The 23,555-nt window shown below is 42.1% G+C and overlaps 1 protein-coding gene and 1 non-coding gene across 2 annotated transcripts in view; both read right to left on the bottom strand.

The window, feature by feature from the left end:
- MTARC1 (mitochondrial amidoxime reducing component 1) overlaps nucleotides 1-23,555 on the bottom strand; it is a 68,712-nt gene that overhangs the window by 13,716 nt on the left and 31,441 nt on the right. The gene's annotated exons all lie outside the window — the stretch shown is intronic.
- Nucleotides 16,295-16,420, bottom strand: LOC149122539 (U6atac minor spliceosomal RNA). The gene has a single exon (XR_016220046.1). It is a non-coding gene; the product is annotated as a U6atac minor spliceosomal RNA (small nuclear RNA).

The raw sequence follows: 23,555 nt of genomic DNA, 5'->3' as shown, positions 1-23,555 counted from the left end.
GAGCATTTACAGAGTGAATCAGATGGGAGGTCTCTACCTCTCCACCTTTCCAATAAACAAAATAAATGTTAGAACTTTTTAAAAAGTACATGGGAAGATGTGTGTTGGTATGCAAATTCAAGTTACTTTATATAAGGGAGTTGAGCAGCTAAGAGTTTTGGTGTTCCTAGGGGTCAGGGAATTATTTGAGAATAAGCTGAAATATCATTGCCTTTTTATCTGTAAATTTTTCAGTGTTTATTTTCTTAAGAACAAGAACATTCTCTTAGAGTTCAATTATCAAAACTAGGATAGTTAACATTGATATAATACTCAAGAGTACATATTTAAGTTTTATCATTTGTCGTGATAATGGACATAGTACTAGTTTGCTCTCCCAGCTAATACCAAGCCAGGAGCACTCTCTGTGTTATTTTAGCATGTCTTTTAAATCTCCTTAATTTGCAACCATCCTCAACCTTTTATTCTCAACTTCGGCACTTTTGAAGAGTATAGGCCAGTTATTTTGTAGACTATTCTTCAATTTGGGTCTATCTAATGTTTCTTGATGTGAGATAGTGTCCACTATACTTCTCCATTGTAATGGTAGTATTTTTTATTGCAAATATACTTTTTAAAATTTATTTATTTGAACTTCTGAGTCACACACACACATACACACACACAGAGAGAGAGAGAGAGAAAGAGAGAGAGAGGTCTTCCATTCACTGGTTCACTCCCCAAATGATGAGAACAACCAGGGCTCAGCCATGCCAAAGCCACAAGACTGGAACTCTATCAAGTCTCCAACATGGGTAACATAGGCCCAACCATTGGGATATCTTCCACCTGTTTTCCAAACACATTAGTAGGAAGCTGGATCGGAAGTGGGGCAGCCAGGACTTGACCTGGTGCTCATATGGGATGAAATTGTCGCTGACTATGGCTTAACACACTGCACTACAAGGCGGGTCCCTTTTCTTTGCAAATAATAAGTAATTTATTGGATGGCACTTCGAAACTATGTAAATATTCTGTTCCTCCCCCAAATTTCACTCTTCAGTTTTAGCATCTATTGTTTTCCAATTCCATTGTTCATTCTATTATAGGAGAGAGCTTGATCTTTACCCACATTTATTTATTCATTTATTTATTAGTCATACTTATATGGCTTGATAGATCCTCATTTCATTTAATGAATTTAATCCATTACTGCTACTATTTGATTATAAAATTGCCACAGACTTGGCCAGTGACAGGCACTTCAACTTGCTCCATTGTAGTTTTGACATATTCCTATTCTTTGTTAAATACTTCCTGACTTTCTGGCACAATACTATGTTCTTGACTCTTCGACTTTTAGACCAGGACTGGAATCAACCTTTCTTCTAAGGAGCCTTGATTTGTTTTCATGTAAAATGGTATTTAAAACCAAACTCTGGGCAACAGATAGAATCATTGCTACTTATAAGTCATGGTTTCTAGGTCCTCTCAGAGTAGGGGCTCAGGAATAGACATATAATGTATTTTATCAAACGAATGTTCATGATACCTTTAACCCTAATTCAACAACTCAGGTACACTCTATAATTCCTGTTTGCTGTATTTGTAACATCAACAACGGGAAGTCTGGCTCCCATTATTCTCAATATATTTACCCATTAGCTAACCTACACCACTTCTGAGAGCAAACTTGCTAACTTAGCCTAATGTTTGTTTATAGTCCTTTTTTAGATCAAATTTTCAGAAGTGAAATGTACAGATCTTAAGAACACAATTTGATGAGTAGTAGCAAATGAATAGACCCATCTAAACCACACAACTATAAAGATATAAAATATTTCATCACAGAAAGTTCCTTCATCAACCACCTTCCCACCCCTGGCAAGCATTTTTAATTTCTCCCCCATGAGTTTCTGCTTGTTTGCCTGCTCTTGATCTCACGTATGTGTCATCACAGAGTATTTACCCCATTGTTCGGCTGTTCTTGATCTGCATGTTTCAGAGATTGCTCCATGTTGTTGCACGTGTTAACAGTTCCTCCCTTTTTATTGTTCACAGTATACCATTGTATGACTATACTACGGTTGATTTATCTATTCTATTCATAGACATTTGAGTTGTTTCCTTTTCTTGGATATTATGAATAAAGCTGCTATAAACATTCTTGTAAAAGTGTTTTTGTGGACATATGTTTCCTTTCATTAATCTTTTAAAAGAATCAATTTTTTGTTTTGTTATTGTCTCTATTGTTTTTCTATTTTTTATGCCATTAATTTTTTCTCTTATCACTATTAATTCTCTCTTTATTTTACTATTAATTTAACTGCTCTTCACCCAGTTTCATAAAATGAAAGCTTACTTTATATTAGGTTTTATCCCAAAATAAGAATTAAAATCTTACATCTGTGTATCTTTCAATGTATGTAATGTATGGATATATATTTTATCATTTTATTATTAATGATTTTATTATTAATGATTTCTAATATAATTCTATTATAGTGGACAAATTTCAATCTTTTGAAATTTATTCAGACTTTTTATACAGCCAAGCATAGAGTTTATCTTAGTAAGTGCTCCATATACACTTTAAAATAATGTGTAATGTGTAGACATTGTTTGTAATGTTCATAAATGTCATTTATATCAAGTGGGTTGATACCATTATTATCATCTTCTGCATTTTATTTATTTTACTTTTATTTACTCATTTGAGAGAGAGAGAGAAAGGACTCTCATCTAATAGTTTACTTCCCCAAATGATCATAATATCTGGGGCTGAACAAAATCCAAGCCAGGACCCAGGAATTCAGTCTGGGTCTGTCACATGGATGGCAGAAACCCAATAACTTGAGTCATCACTGCTCCCTCCCAGGATCTACATTAGTAGGAAGCCAAAGCTGGGAACCGGAGGAAGGCATCAAACCTTGACACCTGAATACAGACATGGGTATCTTCTTCTTCTTCTTTTTTTTTTTTTTTTTTTGACAGGCAGAGTGGACAGTGAGAGAGAGACAGACAGACAGAAAGGTCTTCCTTTGCCGTTGGTTCACCCTCCAATGGCCGCTGTGGCCGGCGCGCCGCGGCCGGCACACCGCGTTGATCCGATGGCAGGAGCCAGGTGCTTCTCCTGGTCTCTCATGGGGTGCAGGGCCCAAGCACTTGGGCCATCCTCCACTGCACTCCCTGGCCACAGCAGAGAGCTGGCCTGGAAGAGGAGCAACCAGGACAGAATCCGGTGCCCTGACCGGAACTAGAACCCGGTGTGCCGGCGCCACAAGGAGGAGGATTAGCCTACTGAGCCATGGCACTGGCAATGGGCATCTTAACAATCGGCTTAACTGATAGGCCAAACGCCCGCTTCTGAATTTCCATAATCAAATTTTTTCCTTTTTTTCTTATTTTATTTTGTTTTTGTTTGTTTAAAAATTTAATTTATTTGAAAGGTGGGGTTTCAGAGAGGGAGAAGCAGAGGCAGAGAGAATGAAGTGTTCCATCTGCTGGTTCACTCCAAAAATGGACACAATGGCCAGGACTGGGCCAGGCCAAGGCCAGAAGCCAGGAGCTTCATCCAGGTCTCCCACATGGGTGCGAGTGCCCGGGCACGTGGGCCATCTTCCACTGCTTTCCCAGGTTCATTAGCAGGGAGCTGGATTGAAAGTAGAGCTGCTGGAACACCAACTGGTGCCCATAAGGGATACCTGCCTACAGGCGGCAGTTTAACCAGTTATTCCACAGCACCAGCCCACTTTCTCTGTTTTAAAAAGTCTAGTTGTTCTATTATTTTCTGAGAGATAGGTTAAAATATCTCCAATTATCATTGTAGAACTGTTTATTTTTCTGTTCTATGAATTTTGTTTCATGTATTTTGTAGCTGTTATTACATGTGTACATGTTTAGGATTGTTATGTTTTCCTAATGAATTCACTTTTTATTATGAAATATATCTTATCTATGGCATTACGTCTTTCTTCACAGTATATTTTGCCTGACATTAATATATTAATTATTGTGTAATTAAATTTGCTTTCTTATGCTTATTGTTTGCATTGCATATCATTGTCCATAATTTACCTTTTTTTTTTTTTTTTTTTTTTTTTTTTTTTTTTTTTTTATTTTGACAGGCAGAGTGGACAGTGAGAGAGAGAGACAGAGAGAAAGGTCTTCCTTTGCCGTTGGTTCACCCTCCAATGGCCGCCGCGGCCGGCGCGCTGCGGCCGGCGCAGCGCGCTGCGGCCGGCGCAGCGCGCTGATCCGATGGCAGGAGCCAGGAGCCAGGTGCTTTTCCTGGTCTCCCATGGGGTGCAGGGCCCAAGCACCTGGGCCATCCTCCACTGCACTCCCTGGCCACAGCAGAGGGCTGGCCTGGAAGAGGGGCAACCGGGACAGAATCCGGCGCCCCGACCGGGACTAGAACCCGGTGTGCCGGCGCCGCTAGGCGGAGGATTAGCCTAGTGAGCCGCGGCGCCGGCCATAATTTACCTTTTATTTATTTATTTTTCATTTATTTGGAAAAGGGAGAGAGACAGAGACAGAGACAGAGAGGAAGAGAAAGCTCTATACAATCTACTGGTTCACTCCCCAAATTCCTACAACATCTAGGGCAGGGCCAGGATGAACCCAGAGGCTAGAAACTCAATCCAGGTCTCTCATGTGGATTACAAGGATCCAAGTACTTGAGCCATAATCTGCTGCCTCCCAGGGTGCATATTAGCAGGGAGCCAGAAGCAGAAGCAGGACTTGAACTCAAGCACTCCAATATGGGACACAGGCATCTCAAGCCCTATCTTAACCACTGTACCAAACACCTACACCTATAATTTGCTTTCAGTCTTTGTCCTTATATTTAAAGCACCTATCTTGTAGTCAGCAGATAGTTTGGATTTGCTTTCTTATGCAGTCTGACAAACTCTGCCTATTAAATTGATCCATTGACATTCAGTGTAATTATTGATGTTAGATTCAGTTCGCCATTTATTCTGTTTTCAATTTCTTGGGTTCTTCTTTTTCTGCCTCCTTTGTCTTGATATTTTTAGTGTTCCACTTTACCTCTACTACTGGCCTTTTAGCTTCATTTCTTTGCATTTTGTTGTTGTTGTTCAATGGCTGTTTTAGGGATTGCATAGTTCATCCTTATCACTTAGAATACATAGTACATGAAATATAAGAGCATTGCACATCTTTTTGGGGCCCTCGTTGTGGTATAACGGGTTAAGCTTACCACCTGCAATGCTGGCATCCCACATGAGTGCCAGTTTGTATCCTGACTGTAACACTTCTGATCCAGCTCCCTGCTAATGGCCTGGGAAAATCAGTAGAAGATGGCCCAAGTACTTACACCCCTGCCACTCACATGAAAGACCGGAAGAAGCTCTTGGTTCCTATCTTTGGCCTGGCCCAGCCCCAGCCATTGCTGTCATCTGGGGAGTGTACCAGTAGATGGAAGATTTTTCTTTCTCTTTTTTTCATCTATCTTTCTTTCTTTCTTTCTTTCTTTCTTTCTTTCTCTCTCTCTCTCTCTCTGCCTCTTTCCCTCCCTCCCTCCCTCTCCCTCTTCCTCTCCCCCTCTCTCTGTGTAACTCTTTCAAACAAATAAAAAATCTTAAAAAAACAAAATTGCAACAGTATAGTTCCATTATCCACCCCCTAGCCTTTGTACTATTGCTACATACATATTATACCTCTATATATTATAAACCCCAAAGAGAATAATCTGATTTTTGCTCAATAGTCAAATATTTTAAAGAAATTAAGAAAAGAGTACTTTCAATCTCAATCACTGAGTTCTTTATTTCAACAATTATATTTTCCATATCCAGTATTTCCATTTGGCTCATATTCATGTTATTCCTGCTTCATGTTTATAATATCCTTTATTCAGACTTTGAAGATATTTATTAAGTTTATTTTACATTCCTGTCCTTCTCAGTCCATTAATTCTGCTTCCTCTGGTTTTTGGCATTTCTTTCATGCTGCTTGTGTTGCTTGGAGTTCTCGTTTTTTTTCTTCTGAATTCATATCCACTGGAGACTATTAGCTACCTTTACTAGCTGTACATGACTTGGAGGAAGGTCAAGAGCCTATATTCCAGATTTTATGGCCTCCAAGTGAGTTGGAAAAGGGCCTAAAGGCACTTCCAAGTGATGTTGCAATTCTTCTATAACCGCTACTTATGCAAACCAATTCTGCAAGGAAATGCCCCAAACTTCCACCGAGGTGGTGCTCTTTTCAGAGGCTGTCTTTCTCTGTAGTAATTGCCAAGATCAAGCACTGGCAGGGGTGTTTTGGAGAATACTTAGAGAGGGCTGTTCAGCCAGCCTCCACTTGCCACCCAGTCAGGATCTAGGATCTTACTCTGCTGCCTCTAAGATGCACAATTATTTTCCTACCCAGTAAAGTCCATACAGTGGACAGTAATCCACCCAAATAAATATGAAGGAAGACAAAGAACCCAACTGGAAAATTCTTTCCAGACATGACCCTCACCTATTAGGGCTTTCCAGACAAATATGACTGATAGGTTCAGATACAGAACCTATATATATATGAATTATACATATGTATATATAGAACAGATATATATGTATGTGTATATACTTACACACTCACACACACACACATAAGCAACTGGTTCACAGGATTGTAGACCTTCATTTGGCAGGCTGGAGACCCAGGAGAGCAGATGTGTAGTTCCAGTCTGAGTCCAAAGGCCTCAGAATGCCATGGACCCAGGAAGAGGATAATGTAAGCTCCAGCAGGCAAGCCAGCAGATTCAAGACCCAAGAAGAGCCAATGATTCAGTTCCAAACACAGTAAAAGACCCAACTTCCCAGCTCAGGTGGTCAAGCAGAAGGAGTTCCCTCTTACTCAGCCTTGCTATATTATTCAGGTTTTGAACTGATTGGATGAGGGCCACCTGCAGTGCTGAAAGCACTCTGCTTTACCCAATCTACCAGTTCAACTGTTCACTGCACCCAGAGTCACCCTCACAGACACACCCAAAACAGTGTTTAACCAGGTATCTGGGCATTCCAGGGCCCAGTCAAGCTGACATCCCACCCTAACTGTGACACTTTGCCCTCTTCTATTCTATGTTGCCGTTTTCCTTCCTCAGCTCAATTCCTACTGTCTTTCTTTTAGTTTCCAGGAGCTTTCAATGCCCTCTCACTTCTCCAAGATTGGGCTCTGAGAGGAAACCAACAGTGTGTACTACTGCACCACATTTTGTGGAGCTGGGAACTTTCAAAGCATCTTACTTAGGAAACCCCTGATTGTGAGATAGCTCCTAGACATTTCTAGAAAACATGTGGAAGCATTAGCAATTTTCTTTTTTTTTTTTAATTTATTTGACAGGTAGAGTTATAGACAGTGAGAGAGAGAGAGAGAGAGAGAGAGAGAGAAAGGTCTTCCTTCCGTTGGTTCACTCCTCAAATGGCAGCTACGACCTGCACTGCACCAATCTGAAGCCAGGAGCCAGGTGCTTCTCCTGGTCTCCCATGCAGGTGCAGGCACCCAAGCACTTGGGCCATCCTCCACTGCCCTCCCGGGCCAGAGCAGAGAGCTGGACTGGAAGAGGAGCAAACAGGACTAGAACCCGATGCCCATAAGGGATGCCAGCACTGCAGGCAGAGGATTAGCCAAGTGAGCCATGTACCAGCCCTAGCAATTTTCTTAACACTTCTCTGATCTTAAGGGAATTTAAGAGGAAAACACAAGCTTGCTATTTAATGGATTGTTTGATTATTTTGTGCAGGTGTGTTTTGTTCTAATAAATAAGTGCTAATAGTTGAAATTCTGTGTACTAGCCTTGTAAGAAATATGACAGGTCATGGGCCAAAAGAATTCAACTGTAGGAAGTGGAAATTTTGAATAAGACAATTAGAAAATGAGATTCACTGAGTAATAAATATAGTACTTCAAGCAAGCTTTGAATCCCAGAGGAAAATAATTTTATAGACTCAACATTACTGATGGTGCCAGATTTGCTTTCTCCTGAGGGAGCATTTCCCAGCACTTTGTCCAAGCCTCCCCCGGCCCCTCCCCTTGTGCTCCTTTCCCTAATGGAGATCTCCAAAGTCCGAGTTAGAGAACGCTGCCGGCGAATGGAGAAGTGCAGAGTTGCAGCCTAAAATAACTGAAATCTGATAAATCCAGGCATCAAAGTGCTGCTAAAACCTGGAGTGGTGCTCTGGTATGGACTTTTTGTTGTTTTATGTCACATTTCAATAATTTGGACCGATCTCTTAGCTGTTATACAGAGGGCAGGAGTTGAGATTTCCACTACACACTACTCATACATTTGTCCCATGGGGGGCAGAGTTCTGGCCACTCTCAGAAGAAAGCATACTTAGGTTTGCTCACATATTTTGTGTGTGTTTTTCTTCCTGCCAGGCAAGGTGGGCTCAGAAGAGGCAGCCAGTTGCCCAGAAGCATAGATCATGAAAGCCAAAAGGAACTATGGGGCTCCTTTCATCATCTCTCATTTTACAGTGGGAGACACTGAGGCCCAGATGGAGTCAGCAGTTCACTCAAAGATCTCACAGCCGCAGAGGTGGACTAGAAACCAGTTGATCCGATTTCTTTTCCAATGGGTTTTCCACTACAGTGAAACCTCACATTAATACTAATTTTTAAATTCTGTCCTTTAATGCTTTCATCTGTTAAATGAGAGCATGCTACCCATCTTGTCATTTTTTGAATAAATGAATGGCCTTAGCTTTCGGAGATACACTTTTTTTTTTTATAATTTTTTTTATTTTTTTTTTTTTTTGACAGGCAGAGTGGATAGTGAGAGAGAGAGAGAGAGACAGAGAGAAAGGTCTTCCTTTGGCCGTTGGTTCACCCTCCAATGGCCGCCGCGGCCGGCGCGCTGCGGCCAGCACACCGCGCTGATCCGATGGCAGGAGCCAGGAGCCAGGTGCTTTTCCTGGTCTCCCATGGGGTGCAGGGCCCAAGCACCTGGGCCATCCTCCACTGCACTCCCTGGCCACAGCAGAGGGCTGGCCTGGAAGAGGGGCAACCGGGACAGAATCCGGCGCCCCGACCGGGACTAGAACCCGGTGTGCCGGCGCCGCTAGGCGGAGGATTAGCCTAGTGAGCCACGGCGCCGGCCCGGAGATACACTTTTATTCCCATTTATTTCTATGGTCTGCTTCTTTAAATTTGAAAAAAATAGAATTAGCCTTTTTTTTTTTAAACAAAAGGGTTTATAAGTCCAGAATTGAACAAGAGCTACAGATAGTGCACAGGAAGATTCTCCTTTGCTCCCACAGCCCTGAATGCCACAGGATAAGAGAGTTGTTCACCCAGTTGTCAGTCAGTGTGTTTCTCCAGGGCCACTGTGATCTTCACTGCATAAGATGCTGACATACAGAACTCAAGTATATGTCACTAGTCACCAGGTAGCTGAGAAGACATGGTGTAAGAATTCATGGATTTCTGTGTTACCTGTCATGATGGAGGGATGTTCAGGAGCTGTGGAAGCAGAGAAGAGAGACACCTAACCTAGCAGATGTCTATCAGGTCTGACTGGCATGCCTTACTTACAAGCATGTTGGGTCTTAGTCACCTATTCTTTCCAGCACCTCATGTGATATCAGCTCATGGTGAGTGACAAGCAGTTATCAAATGACTGGATGCACAGCTGAGCACTGCAGGTTTTGGAGACTGGATAAAGAACCTAATACTTTGCTTACACCCATAGGTAGCTAAACTCAGCTGCAAGCTAAATCTGGACTTTGACTTCTGTCAAACTTTTAAAAATCAAGACCTTTTACTTTAAAATGGTGTTTTCCAGGTTCTGTTATAAGATCAGAATATCTGACAACACTGTGCACTTATTCCAGAATGACTGACTGGTTGGAGCCAAGTGATATTTGGATCCCATGATGATTAATCAATCTTATACGCTGACTTGATTGGGCTAATGGATGCCCATTTAGCTAGTAAAACATTATTTCTGGGTGTGTTTATGAGGGTGTTTCTGAAAAAGATTAGCACCTGAATCAGACTGAGTAAGAAAGACCTACCCTTATCAATGTATGTGAGTATTATCTAATCCATTGAGGGCCCTAGTAAAACGAACAAACAAAAAAACCAGAAGGCAGGTGAATCCTCTCTCTTTTGAGCTAAAATATCCATCTTTGCTTGCCCTGTGATATTAGCCTGGCTCCCAGGGCTTTGAACACCAGTTTTTTTACTCACTTGGTTTTTGACTCACTTAGTCCTCAGGCCTTCAGATTCAGGCTGAATTATGCCACTGGGTGTCCTGGGTGTCCAACCTACAGAGTACAGATGGTAATATATATAGATATATAGATATACATAATCAATGATAATATATAATATATTGATAATATATATCAATATACAGATATATTTGAGAGAGAGAGGCTATTGGTCTGTTTCTCTGAAGAATAACAACTAATAGAGACATCCTTTGATCAAGCACAAGCCCTGAGTTGGCCATGGTCCTACCTGTCACAATCCATGGGTTGGTGCACCTCACCTGGACCTCTGCTCTCATTTTTTCTATGGATCCTGGGTTAATTCAATTCTTAGTCTGGACCTTCAAAGAAAATTGACATGGGATAGCAGGCATATATTTGAAAATCAGGGAATGATTCCTGGAGTTCTATGGATCTATGGAAGTGCAGTGTGGGTAGATACAGGATTGAAACAAGCAAGAGAGAGAAGAGTCCCTTACTGGTACCTAACTTGGCTGCAGCCAAGGTTGTCTCTGAGGATGAGGCAGGCTTTACCTCTGGTTTTCTTCCTGAGAAAAGGGGATTTCCCATAACTCTGGCTTTTCACAGACTTGGAGTTGCTGACTAAATAGCCTATTTATTAAGGTTCACCCATGAGAATCATGAAATGTTAGGCTGCAAGGAAGCCTGATCCCTGTGATCCAACCCCTCTTTTTACATATGAAGAAACTGAGGTTGAGAAAAAGTGCCTTGGCCCAGGTCACACAGCAAGGTTAAGAGCCAAGATTAAAACCCACCCCTTCTCTATTTTGCTATTATTAGCCCAGAAACATAAAGGAATGAGGGAGAAATGGCAGGTGTGGAGAATAATATGAAAATATGGAACAAGTGTTCTGCTTTTAGAACAATCATATTTTGAATCAAAAGCTTCCTTCTGTTTTTTTAAAGATTTGTGTTTTTAAATCCTATTTCTACAGATGGTGGGAAAAGAGTCCTTCAAATCCCCAGGGAATCTTAGAAAAACCTCTGTCAAATTCTAGCTTCAAGTATTTCTGAGTCATAATAACTCTAAGACTGTGTGGTTAGGAAAGGGGGAAGCAAAAAAGTAATATGCAAATTTTACAAGTATCAAAAGAAAACACACAAAAATGATAATGATTTAGTAAATGGGCTTAGACCCATGTCTGTGGATCTGGTTAAGAAACTATCTACTGAATTCCAGAAGAAGGTGTTGGGGATGAAGAACTGGGTTGGGGCTAGGAAGATCATATATGGCATTAGGCTCCCTCCTAAGGACATCATATATGTACACATGTACATGTGCATGTACATACACATACACACTCACACATTGTTCCCTTGGCTTGGAATGCTTTTTCTCACTCCAGCCTCACCACTGCCATACCCTTCACCAGGCTGAGGCCATATCCTGGGCGCACCTGCACTTCTGCTTCATCACACTTGTGATTAATCATTTGTGATGCACTGCTCCTTGTCAGGCTTCTCTAGTGCGTGCTACATTCTTATTAATGACAGCTGTGCCTGTGTCTGTTTTGTTTGTGATTAGTGAAGTGCCTGGCCTGTCAGGTGCCCCACAGGACTTAGTGAGTGGCTTTAAGATGTCATCCTGCTTCTAGTACCTTACCTTCTTTATGGGGACCATTCAGAGGGCAGCTAAGCCACTAAGAGGCCTTCAGTAAAGCTACTCTTGGCCTCTTCTTCCTCTTGAACCAACATTAGAACACTGAGAAACAGTCTGGAAGAAGGCTAGAGGAGAGGGACTCATTGCAACCTCCATAGCTTCTGAGGGCTTCATTGGTTAGAAAAAGTGAGGACAGTGCACTGTTCCCCTCACTAGTGTGGACTCACGGCTGAGCATTGCAAATGACCCATGAGTGGACTCAAAACAGAGTGATTTCAGGGAGGAGGGGCACAAAGTGCCATCCCAAGGACAGGTGCTTGCAATTACATGATTTGATTTTCTGCTATGTAGTTTCTCTTAATTAATGCACTCTTGACAATGGTGGAGTTAATTAATTTAACTACAGCAGTGATTCTCTCGTAAAGGTTCATTTGCAAATTGGAGTTCTTTGAGTTACTGATAACAACTTACTTTCCACACACCTCATAGCACACATAGCTAACAGCCTCAACTAAAAAATCTAACTTTAGGGACTCTACAGTTTGCAAAGTGCTTTTACATACATGGTGCTATTAGATCCCCACAACATTATATGTAGGTATCATCATTAACACAACTACTTTATAACTATGCAAACACAGGTCTACAAAGTTTAGAAAACCTGCCCACAGTTTTAGAGTCACAGAACAGAGCTGAGCATGGACAGGCTGCTCTCCCTGCACCCTACCAGCCCCTTCTCACCCACATCATGAGGTCCAAAATTCTTCTAAAAGAACCAGTCAATATTGATGTTGGAACCTGGAGCGTTGCCAGTGGGAGGCAGGTGAGTCTAGATGTTAGCAAGTTAGTGTGTGATCCAAGGAAAGAAAACACTTCCCACATACCAAAAACACTGTTATTAAGCACTTTTGAAAACCTACCTCTGGCCGGCACTGTGGCTCACTTGGCTAATCCTCCACTTGCAGCACCGGCACTCCAGGTTCTAGTCCCGGTTGGGGCGCCGGATTCTGTTTCAGTTGTGCCTCTTCCAGTCCAGCTCTCTGCTGTGGCCCGGGAAGGCAGTGGAGGATGGCCCAGGAGCTTGGGCCCTGCACCCGCATGGGAGACCAGGAGAAGCACCTGGCTCCTGGCGCCGGCTGTAGCAGCCATTTGGGGGGTGAACCAGTGGAAAGGAAGACCTTTCTGTCTGTCTCTCTCTCTCACTGTCTAACTCTGTCAGAAAAAATTAAAAAAAGAAAAAAAATTTAAAAAAAAAGAAAACCTACCTCTTAGTGACTCCAATATTTGGTTTCTCCAATGTGTGGAGCAGAGTGCAGCTGGACATGTAGCCATGTACCCTTTCCACTTGTGAGATGTCAGGGCAGGGATCTGAGATTGTAGAGGTCCTTCCCTAGGGGTTGGCTCTGGGAATCGTATCCAGTAGCCATGTGGAAGTTCACTGCGGGGAGGGGGGGGGATACACCACGTGAGGTGAGTCCAGGGCAAGGAGGTATGACCTAGGCCTGATATGCAAAACTGGGTCCAGGTTATTGTCCCCAGAAGAGATTTCAGGGAGACTAGAGTCCTAGACAGAAAACTAAAGAGTAATAAGAGAGGAAGTAAATGAAGTTGCTTATCTCATTTATTTAGTTTTCCTCCCCTATTTCCACTTATGCTCCTCCAACCCAATGCTCCCCTTGTCTCTGGTTTCCCCACCACTATCAGGCCAATAACCTCCCCCATGAGCATTCTCAGCCCTTCGCTCCCAGTAATCTCTTCTCCAGGCTTTGCTGGGAACTGCTCTTCACCACCACACAGGATTTCCGTAGGTGATAACAGCAGGGGCTGGTCACTCCAGAGCTGTCCCTCCTTTTCTTGTGTGTGTGTATTTACAGCAAGGCAAGAATCCTAACTTCTCCCAACAGTGTGACTTGCCTTAAGGTCCTCCCTACAGCCAACCACTGAGCAAGCCTCGGTAAGCATCACCTCTCCTGCATGTCTCTCCCTCTCTGAACACCGAGAATTGAGAAAATGGAAGTTTAAAAAATTTTTAAATGAATTAAAATTAAAAAGTGAAATTTAAAAATGAAAATCTGGTCTGTTTTGTGTCCTGGTTTCTATGTCTGTGAGTACCAGAGATGGAGAGCCAAGAAATATGAAGGGACCTCAAAATGTTCGTGAAAAAATGGAATTGAGACAAGTTTATTGTGGTACCAAAAAAGCAAATCCTAGCACAATTTTCTTCATAATACAGTTATGGGGGGTAAGCCATTGTAATCAATATTCTGTACTTTGGAAATTTATATTCATTAAATAAAAGTAAAAAAAAAAAGAAAAAAAGATTTCCATGAACTTTCTAAAAACCCCTCATTTACATTATTGCAAAAATATATATATTCCAATGAACATTATCTTTTTTAACTTTATTTTTGATGAATTTTATGAAGTGTGCAAGAATAGTTATGCAACTGATTCTTTAAAAAGATTTATTTATTTCAAAGGCAGGGTTAAAGAGAGGTAGAGGCAGAGAGAGAGAGATCTTCATCTGCTCGTTCATTCCCCAAATGGCCACGAAGGCCAGGGCTAGGCCGATCCAAAGCCAGGAGCCAGGAGCTTCTTCCGGGTCTCCCATGTGGGTGCAGGGGCCCAAGCACTTGGGCCATCTTCCACTGCTTTCCCAGGCCATAGCAGAGAGCTGGATCAGAAGGAGAGCAGCCAGGACTCGAACCGCTGCCCATATGGGATGCCAGCACTGCATCCACAGTGCTGGCCCCAGAACATCATCTTTTAATTCCATTTTCCCAGGAAGTTTTCAGCACACCCTTGTGTAAGAGGTATTGTGGTGAATTTTCCAGGATGCATCACTGTTCACAAATCTTTGGTCTCAGGATTGTGGGAGGGGACCTCCAAAAATGATCATGCCCAGCCCCTCTGGTCAACCCAGGTTCCCCCAGGAGGAGACACTGCATGCCGAGTGACTGCTCTCTTTGAACAGGTTCTCACCCCCAGTGCATTCACCACTCCAGGGCTGTTAGGTTTGCCCTCAAAAAAGCAAATACCTTGCTGGGCAATCTGTTTTGATTCTTAGCTTCTTACTTGTCGCTCCCCCTCTTCGTGGAGGAACAACACAGGACCCTGCGCTGTTCTTTCGTCTGCTCGGCCCTCCCCAGGTTTGCTGCTGGTTCTTCCCGGGTTGGCTACCGACCCTTCCACCTCCGTGGAAGGGCGGTTCCCCCTAGCCACTTTCCCCACTTCCGCGGGGGAGCGGCACACCGCCGGCCGGCTCTCTCGGGGGCTGCACAGGTGTTCCTCAGGTGTTCCTGGTGCATGTTGTCTCTCTCCTCCTTTATAGTCCTCTTCCACCAATCCCAACTCTGCTACCCACACGCCGAGTACGCTGCTCTCCTCCAATCAGAGCAGGTCCTGCTGCTTATTGGTTGAACTGGAGGCAGCTGTGTAGAAGCTGTTTCTCCCTTCTCAGCGCCATATTGTGGGAGAGCAGATGCATAGAATAAGTCTTAATTCCAGTAACTTAGTCTAGTCCGAGTTGCTCCCAGTTGCTCCCCACATTACTGTTGTATAATTCACACTTGAGAAGTATACAACTCATAAGCTCAATACATTTTCCCAAAGTGGACACACGTGAGTGATCAGCACCCAGCTCCATAGCAGAATCTTGCCCACAACCAGAAGCCCTTTCCTATGCCCCCACCTTTCTCTCCACCTCCTGCCTTCCCAGGGTAAGCACCGTCTTGGCTTCCCACACCATAGTTCAGTTTTGCTGCACCGGGGTTTACTTCCAGGAAGCTGGATTCTAGAGATGCCCAGATAAGACTTTAATTTTTCTTAAGCAATAGTACCTGGGGTGGGATGGGGAGAGATTTGCTGACCTGATCTGGGTGTTCCATTTCATTTTCAACCATTAAGATCCCTACCTCCCTAACATCACATAAACTGTGAGGAATTTTAGGGAAAGAATTCTCTCACTGAGAAACACAGCAGTAGGCTAAATGCCAAGTGTGGAGAAAAAAGTGGAATGAGATAAACAAGATGAAGGCATTGTCAAGAGACAGAAGGTACGAGAGGCCAAGGCCTCCAGGGAAGGCCTGCAAGGATGGCAAGGAATTTAAACACATGCTAATATTTTACCAAAAGGAGACAGGAAAGGGTTCCAACCTCTCCCAGCAGTCTTCAGCCCATCATTACGAGTTTCTCTTTCCACTTTCCCTCCATTTCTAGAGACACTATTTTAAGCAAGTCCACACCCACTAGCTCTTTAGTTTCAACAAGCATTGCACAGTAGAAATACAATGACACATATACTGAAATTTTATTGTGGTAAAATATATACAACATAAATTCACCATTAGTCACATTTCATACACTCACAGTATTGTGCGAGCAACACCCACCACTATCCATTCCTGGAACATTTTCATCATGCCAAAAGGAAGCCCCATCCTCATTATGCAGTCATTTTCCATTCTTAAAACCATGGTTAGATGCCACGAAGCAGATGTCAATGTCCTAACAAGATAGGCATCGAATGGGACCAAGATTTTCTTTCATCCTTGTTGCAGGGTATGTGTACTTTCTGCCCTGTGTATAATACTCATATACGTTATTTTAAACTTCCTTTTAACCACAGACAGGTGAAATTAATTCTGATAACTTATTTAACCCAATATATCCACGTTATTGTCTTTTCAATGTGTAATTACAAAAATGATTACCAAGATATCCTAACACTCTTTCATTTGTACTAACTCTTCAAAATCACAGTTGGCTAATAGCTCCTGGGGTCAGAAGTACTGCTCTAATCAGTTGTAGAATGCTATCAACATCCTAAGTCATCTTTTAAAAATTATTAAATACAGAAGGTTCTCAGATTATAGTGTTCTTTTCTTTCATGCTGAAACCTGGAATGTAGTCTTATTTTTTAATATAAATTTACTTTCTTCATTATAAAAATACTTGGAAATGACAAAAGGAAATAATATGCATAAATCCTACTGCAAGAAAAACTCTAATCATGTTTTAGCAGTTGATATGTTAGTACTTCTTTATAGTTCTTTTCTTATCACTGTGTGCATCTGACAGTGATATGATCATTTGAGGTAGAAAACTGAAGTCCAATATGGCCACTTGCCTAGGCAAGTATGAAGCTTTCCAAATGGACATGATTTTCTGAGTGTACAAGGCACTTGGGCTGACCTGAGGACAGCTGCAGGTTCATCCTGTGACTCATAACCCTGCTGTCCCATTGGCAATTCTCCAGCAGAGCAGGAGCTGCACAAGCCTGATGGACAAAGTCAGACTCACACCCTGACATCGTGGGGAGCTGCCCTGGGAGTTTAATGTGCTAGAATCAGTCCTTCCTCTGTGGCCAGTGCAACCTGGGCCTCGCTGACAACAAATCCAGAGTGGCTGAATATTTGTTCCTGCGCCACTTGCACCTGTGTTGTCACAGGAGTGACATGGCCACTGCATCTCCCCCTTGAGCTGCTTGCTGCTCACCAGCGTTGTCCAGGAAAAATTTTTCAGGGAGTCTGGTAATGAGGGGAGGTATCTTTTTTTCTTTCTTTCTTTTTGCCATTCATTTTTAACTTCTTTTGTTTAAGGTAAACAAATTTCATGTATTTCATATAAGCAGATTTAGTAATGGTGGTGCTTTCCACCCTACCTTCCCTCCCACCCTTCCTCCTCCTTCCTCTCTTATTCCCTCTCAATTTTTACAATGATGCACTTTCAGTTTATTTTATACTCATAAGATGAACCCTACACTAAGTAAAGAGTTCAACAAACAGTAAGAAGGAAAAACATTCCTTATGTCTTTTTTCTTGAGGACTCAGGAAGAATAAGGGAGGCAATCGAGGAGTTCAGGGCCCTTTCAAAACTCTTTGCAACCACCAGACCTGTACAGCACTCTCACATACACAGTTGAACATATCTTTGAATACTTGACCTGAATAACAAGCAGGCTGGTTAACAACCTTGTTTGTAAGATCTTTTTTTTTTCTTAAAGATTTTTACTTATTTATTTGAAAGGCAAATTACAGAGAGAGAGAGAGAGAGAGAGAGAGTCAAAGAGTCAAAGAGTCAAAGAGTCAGGGAGAGGAATCTTCCATCTGCTGGTTCACTCCTCAAATGGCCACAATGGCCCAGGCTGGGCCGGTCCAAAGCCAGGAGCCAGGAGCTTCTTCCAGGTCTCTCATGTGGGTGCAGGGGCCCAGGTACTTAGGCCACCTTCCACTGCTTTCGCAGGCCATAGCAGAGAGCTGGATGGGAAGTGGAGCAGCTGGGACTCGAACCAGCACCCATATGGGATGCCAACACTGCAGGTAGCAGCTTATTCTGCTACACCACAGTGCAAGCCCCATGTAAGATCTTTTCCAAGCCAAATATTCCAGTGTGCTAGGATACCATTTATCCTGCCACCTGCTGGACGCATGGACACACACAGACATGCACACATGCTGCCCAGATCTCCAGTTCTACTTACTCTAAACATGCAAAGTTCAGCCTTGCAAACTCGCTGGAGATAACCCAGAGCTGAACAGAAGCACTATTCTCTGGAGTTCAAATTCAGAAAGAAGAAAATCTGCAGAAACCAGACTTGGTATTCAAGAATGTAAAAATATTTTTTAGAAGCTTCATGCCACAGTGCCCCTTGTTGGGAAAAAAAATGTGCCATTTCATATGTTTATAACACATCTGATTTAATATTATACAGGTTTGCTTAGTCACAAACCAGGACAAATACTTTCAGATTTATTACATCCTTCTATGCAGAGACTTAAGTAATCATAGTTAATAATGCAGTCATTGCACAGCCCAAGAAAAGCTTTCTAATTCTTTAGAACCTAAGATTCCTGAGAGGCAGGTTATTTTCAAGAAGGATTTAAGGTTTTAAAGCTCTCAATGAAGCTTGAAATTCATCTTTTCCATTTCACATGGGACGGGTTTCCTCTGGAGCTTGGCAGGGCAGCAGAAAAAGAAAAAAACCAGTTAGCATAGACACGCCCTGAGCTCTCAGAGAATGTGGCAGTCATCCACCACTGTTCCTAATCCTCACCATGTATTTTTTGAAGAAGAAAGACTATACCATTGACTACCATATTTTTTAAACAGTTAATGATATATTTTAGGCTCCTTTAAAAAATGTTTTTAGTTATTTGAAAAGGGGAAAAAGAGAATCATCCAGTCACTGGTTCACTACCCAAATGACCGTAACAGTCATTTGGACCAGGCCACAGCCAAGAACCTGGAATTCCATCTGGGTCTCCCATGTTGGGGGGGTAGGGGTCCAAGTACTTTAGCCATTATCCCTGCTTCCCCATGCACATTAGCAGGGAGCTGGATCAGATGAGGAGCAGCCAGGACTCAAACCAGCATTCAGATATGGGATGTAGGGTCACAGGCAGCAACTTAACCCTCCGTGCCACAACACAGGTCCCTAGGTTCCCTTCTTATCTGTTGATTTACAAAAGGGCACTAACTGGTTTTAAAAGGAAGTAAATATTCTTGCAAACCATGCTTTTCATTTATTCCGCACACACACATACACACTCACACACACAAACACAGGCACTGGTTACATAATTTGCATACAATTGTAAAAATGGTTCAAGCAGTGTTCCTGCTTAACTAATTAATTCAGGGTTTATGACTCGGGAATTGACTCTTGTGCGGAGGCCCAGGTTGCAGGTTTGGTGCCTTCAGAGCTTTGCTGTCTTTCAAGTCACAGACACTTGATCCTCCACGGCATCTCCAAGTGGGCACTGAAATCCCTGAGGGCCGGCAGAGGTGTGTCCGGGCAAGTGGAGCCATCACCCAAAATGGACACCTCCATACTTAGTTGTGATGGCTTCTAGTATGTTCTGATTTTCTGAGAAAGCCAGAATTTGTCATTCAGGGTTTTTTTTTTTTTTTTCACACCATTAAAGTAAATGTCAATATCAATTTGGGGTGAATAGGGGACAATGGGAACTTGGTCCACAGAAAATCAGGTAAGAGTTAAGAACACTATGGGGTCCTTAAAAATAAAGATTCATAGGTTCCATTGCAGACCCACAGTGGGGCAACTGGGAGTCAGACACAGGAATATCCACCTCACATAAGGCCCCCAGGTGATTCAAATATGCCTACAGCTTACACACATGGGTCTACAGTTCCTTTCATCAAATTATAAACAAATGTTTCAAAACAATATTGTATGAGTTTCTGGTTCTTGTCAATTTATTTTTTCACAGCACAGTGCTGGAAGTGAAAAGCCTTGAGTTCCAAATCTAGCCCATCACCTATCACGTGGGCAAGTGACTAACTTCCTTGAACCTCATGAACATGAGGTATGCATTAGGGAGAACTGTGATTATAATAAAAGGTGCTCAACTCTATCATATTTCACTGGATTGTCAGTACGATCAAGTGGCAGACAGTGGATGAAAATACTCTGCAAACTTCAGGACACTGTACAAATGCAATGTGCAATTAGAATGTAATCCTGTTGATTTTTGCTTGTTTTTTGTCTGTTGAGATCAAATATCTTCTCTATAAGCGACAAAAAGCTAGGCTAAAAGATGTGGTTTGGAATTTATTCCCTTAGCCTGAAGCGGCACTGGACAACTGTAAGCCCCTCCCAACCAGGATAGGGTATTTTCTGCTGAGATCACCCTTTGGATGAGAAGCACAGAGATCTCAGCACCTTGAAGGCAGGAGAACGCAAGGAGAAAGAGGGAGGAGAAACAGCAAAGTTCCAATTTGCTGCTCCCAAATTAACCAGTAATCTCTCTCCTGAAAAGAAGAATATGAGGAGGCAGAGAGGGGCTGAGAGTAAGTTGTTGTGCCTTTGTTTGGATGCATTTGGGACAAGTGTGATCATAAAAGTAAAGCAGCTTATAGGAAGCATATCACCTTTACCCCAGAACACCTCCATTTTCTGTTCTTTGAATCCAATGTGCTTAGCCATTATGCCTGTGGCTGACCAAAAGTGGGGATAGCAATTGCAGAAAAGGAGTCAGCTCCCATAGCTAACACCACCCAATTTTCTCTTGTAGATCTGCCTGCTTAGGCAGCGTGGGGTTTTGCTTCATAAGGCTCTGGGGTGAGTCAACACAGTATGTTATGTTCCTCAAGGTCTTTCTTTAGTCAAGACAGAAAACATACATCCTCTTCTATTTTCCATCTCAAATTACTTCCAGCCCCATTGACCATCATAATCAATCAGAAGCTATGTAGCAAAATTAAATGATATTGACAAGGCACCCCAACAACAAAATGTCAACAGTTTTCCTAGATATGAAAATAAATCCCCTCTCAACATTTAAATACCATGGAATCTGAAGTCCAAAATTAATGTCTTTACAAGTTAGGTCTAAAGAAGGTACAAGAAGAAAGTAAAATCCACAGTTAAACTACCTCACCCTCCATCAAGGTACAGTTCTTACAAATCCAATTTCAGTTTCTTGTTCTTTTTAGTCTCAGCAAAATGATTTCTCAATGGTCTTTAAGTGGCAATACCCTAGGATGCCTTTCCAGGAAGGGGCCTTAGAGTTTGGATTAATTCAATTCCAAGTCTCTGATGTGCCTGTTTTTAATTTTATCATTATTATTAACTGTGGTAAAATACACAAGATAAAATTTACTACTGCAACCATTTTCAGTGTGCAGTTTAGTAGCATTAAGTGCATTCACATTGTTGTGCAACCATCACCAACATCCATCTCCAGAACTGAAGTTCTGTCTACATTAAGCAACAGCTTCCAGTCCTCCAATCTCCCAACCCCCTGGCAATTACCCTTTACTTTCTCTTTCCATGACTTTGCCTATACTAGATACCTCGCATAAGTGCAATCATGTGGTATCTGTCCTTGTGTGACTGGCTTATTTTTACTTAGCACAGTTCCTCAAAGTTCACCCATGTTGCAGCACCTGTCAGAATTTCCTTCCTTTTTAAGACTGAATAATGTTCCATTGTATGTATATACCACACCTTGTTGAACCATTCATCTGTCAATTGGCACTTGGGTTGTTTCTATCTTTCAGCTATTATGAACGATAATAGCTGCAAATAGGTGTATGTGCTTCAGTATTATTTTTATTTATGTAGTTTCATTTTGTTTGAAAGGCACAAAGACAGAGAGTGAGACAAAGAGATCTTCCATCCTCTGGTTTACTCCCCAAATGCCTGAAAAAATCAAAGCTAGACCAAGCTGAAGCCAGAATCCCAGAATTCAATCCAGGTTTTCCATGTGGTTGGTAGAGACTCAAATACTTTAGCCATCATCTGCCACTTCCAAGAGTGCACATTAGCAGGAAGCTGGATTGGAACTGGAGGAGCTGGGACTTGAACTGGGCACTCCAAAATGAGGGAAAGATGTCCCAAGTAATGACTTAAACACTGTACCAAATGCCCACCCTTTTAAATCACTCAAAAAATTTAAACACATGATATTATCATAGTACAAACTTTAAAAAATAACCCAATTCCCAGTCCCAGAGAAGTCATCCAGGCAAAACCACATTCCTAACGCCCAACACTTGGTGCTGCCAAAAACTGTAGTAGATAAAGGAGACTCCTCTTCGAAATTTCTTCGGTGGGAAAAAGGGTAAATGGTTTTAATTGATGCGCTCATCCCTCATTGCCAGGCAACCATAATCCACGGAGAGGTTAATGATGGCACCATGTTTACCGTATCTGGTAATGAACTCAGCCCTATAAACAGTCTGCTCTCTCGAAGAGCAGCATTTGAGACATTATTGCCTTGAACGCATTTTCACATTTCAAAATAAAAACACTATTAAAAAGTGTTCCTTAAACAAAGGTTTATTTTCTGCCTTAAAACATGGACCCTGCTGACAGAGACCAACACTTCTGAATGTGGCGTAACAAGGAAGAAAACAAAGAGTTCATCCCGTCCTACGGATCATGCCCAGAACACTCTGCCGACATGGGGACTGCCAACTGGAATGATGCAAAATGTCACAGACACATCTGCAAAAAAAGGGACTCATCCCACGGGAAGCAGGAGATTGGGGAGCGGGGAGGATAATAAAATTAAAAATTTAAGACACAGTATAATTCAAAAAATGTTGGTTGGGCAGCACATTGCTAAGCCTTGAAATCTTTATTTTGTTTGCTTTTCAAAGGGCCTGTGTGCATAATGAGAAGAATATGGCTTTAAGACCTAAGATTCACCCCGTCAGGCATTAATGGTGTCCAGAAACTATGTGAACAATCTTACTCGACATCCCCGAGACGTTTATATCTGTCCAAGGCAAAACCAGAGGGGGAAACATGTTAATTTTCTCAGCCTTTTGATAGCACATATACAAGATCTCTTAGCCCCACAAAAAGCTCCAAATATATTCTCTAGGACTTCAACTGCCTTAAAATATAGACTTGCATTTATCTTGGCCACATTAACGAGATCTGTTTGACCAATACATTTATATTTATGATGACTAAGGGCAGATTATGGTTGTTAAAACTTGTCCTTGGGACATGAAAACACTCCTCTGTCATTAATACATTTTGTAATATAAACTATGATGTCAGGTCAACGTAAAGGGTAAAAACGTTCCTGAAGTATGCACACATCATTTTTTAAAGCAATTGAGCCTAATGGAATAACAAAGGTCATCATAACAAACCATTACAGCCTTGGTCTTGGCAACTCTGGCTACAGAAGAACCTCCAAGAAACGATCATCATTCCTCCAATGTTATGGCATCCAGACGACAGGGAT

The sequence above is a fragment of the Oryctolagus cuniculus genome, chromosome 13, assembly GCF_051225735.1.
Source record: "Oryctolagus cuniculus isolate XC-2025 breed Fujian yellow rabbit chromosome 13, ASM5122573v1, whole genome shotgun sequence".
Taxonomy (NCBI): Eukaryota; Metazoa; Chordata; class Mammalia; order Lagomorpha; family Leporidae; genus Oryctolagus; species Oryctolagus cuniculus.
This window is presented reverse-complemented; position numbering and strand designations above follow the sequence as displayed.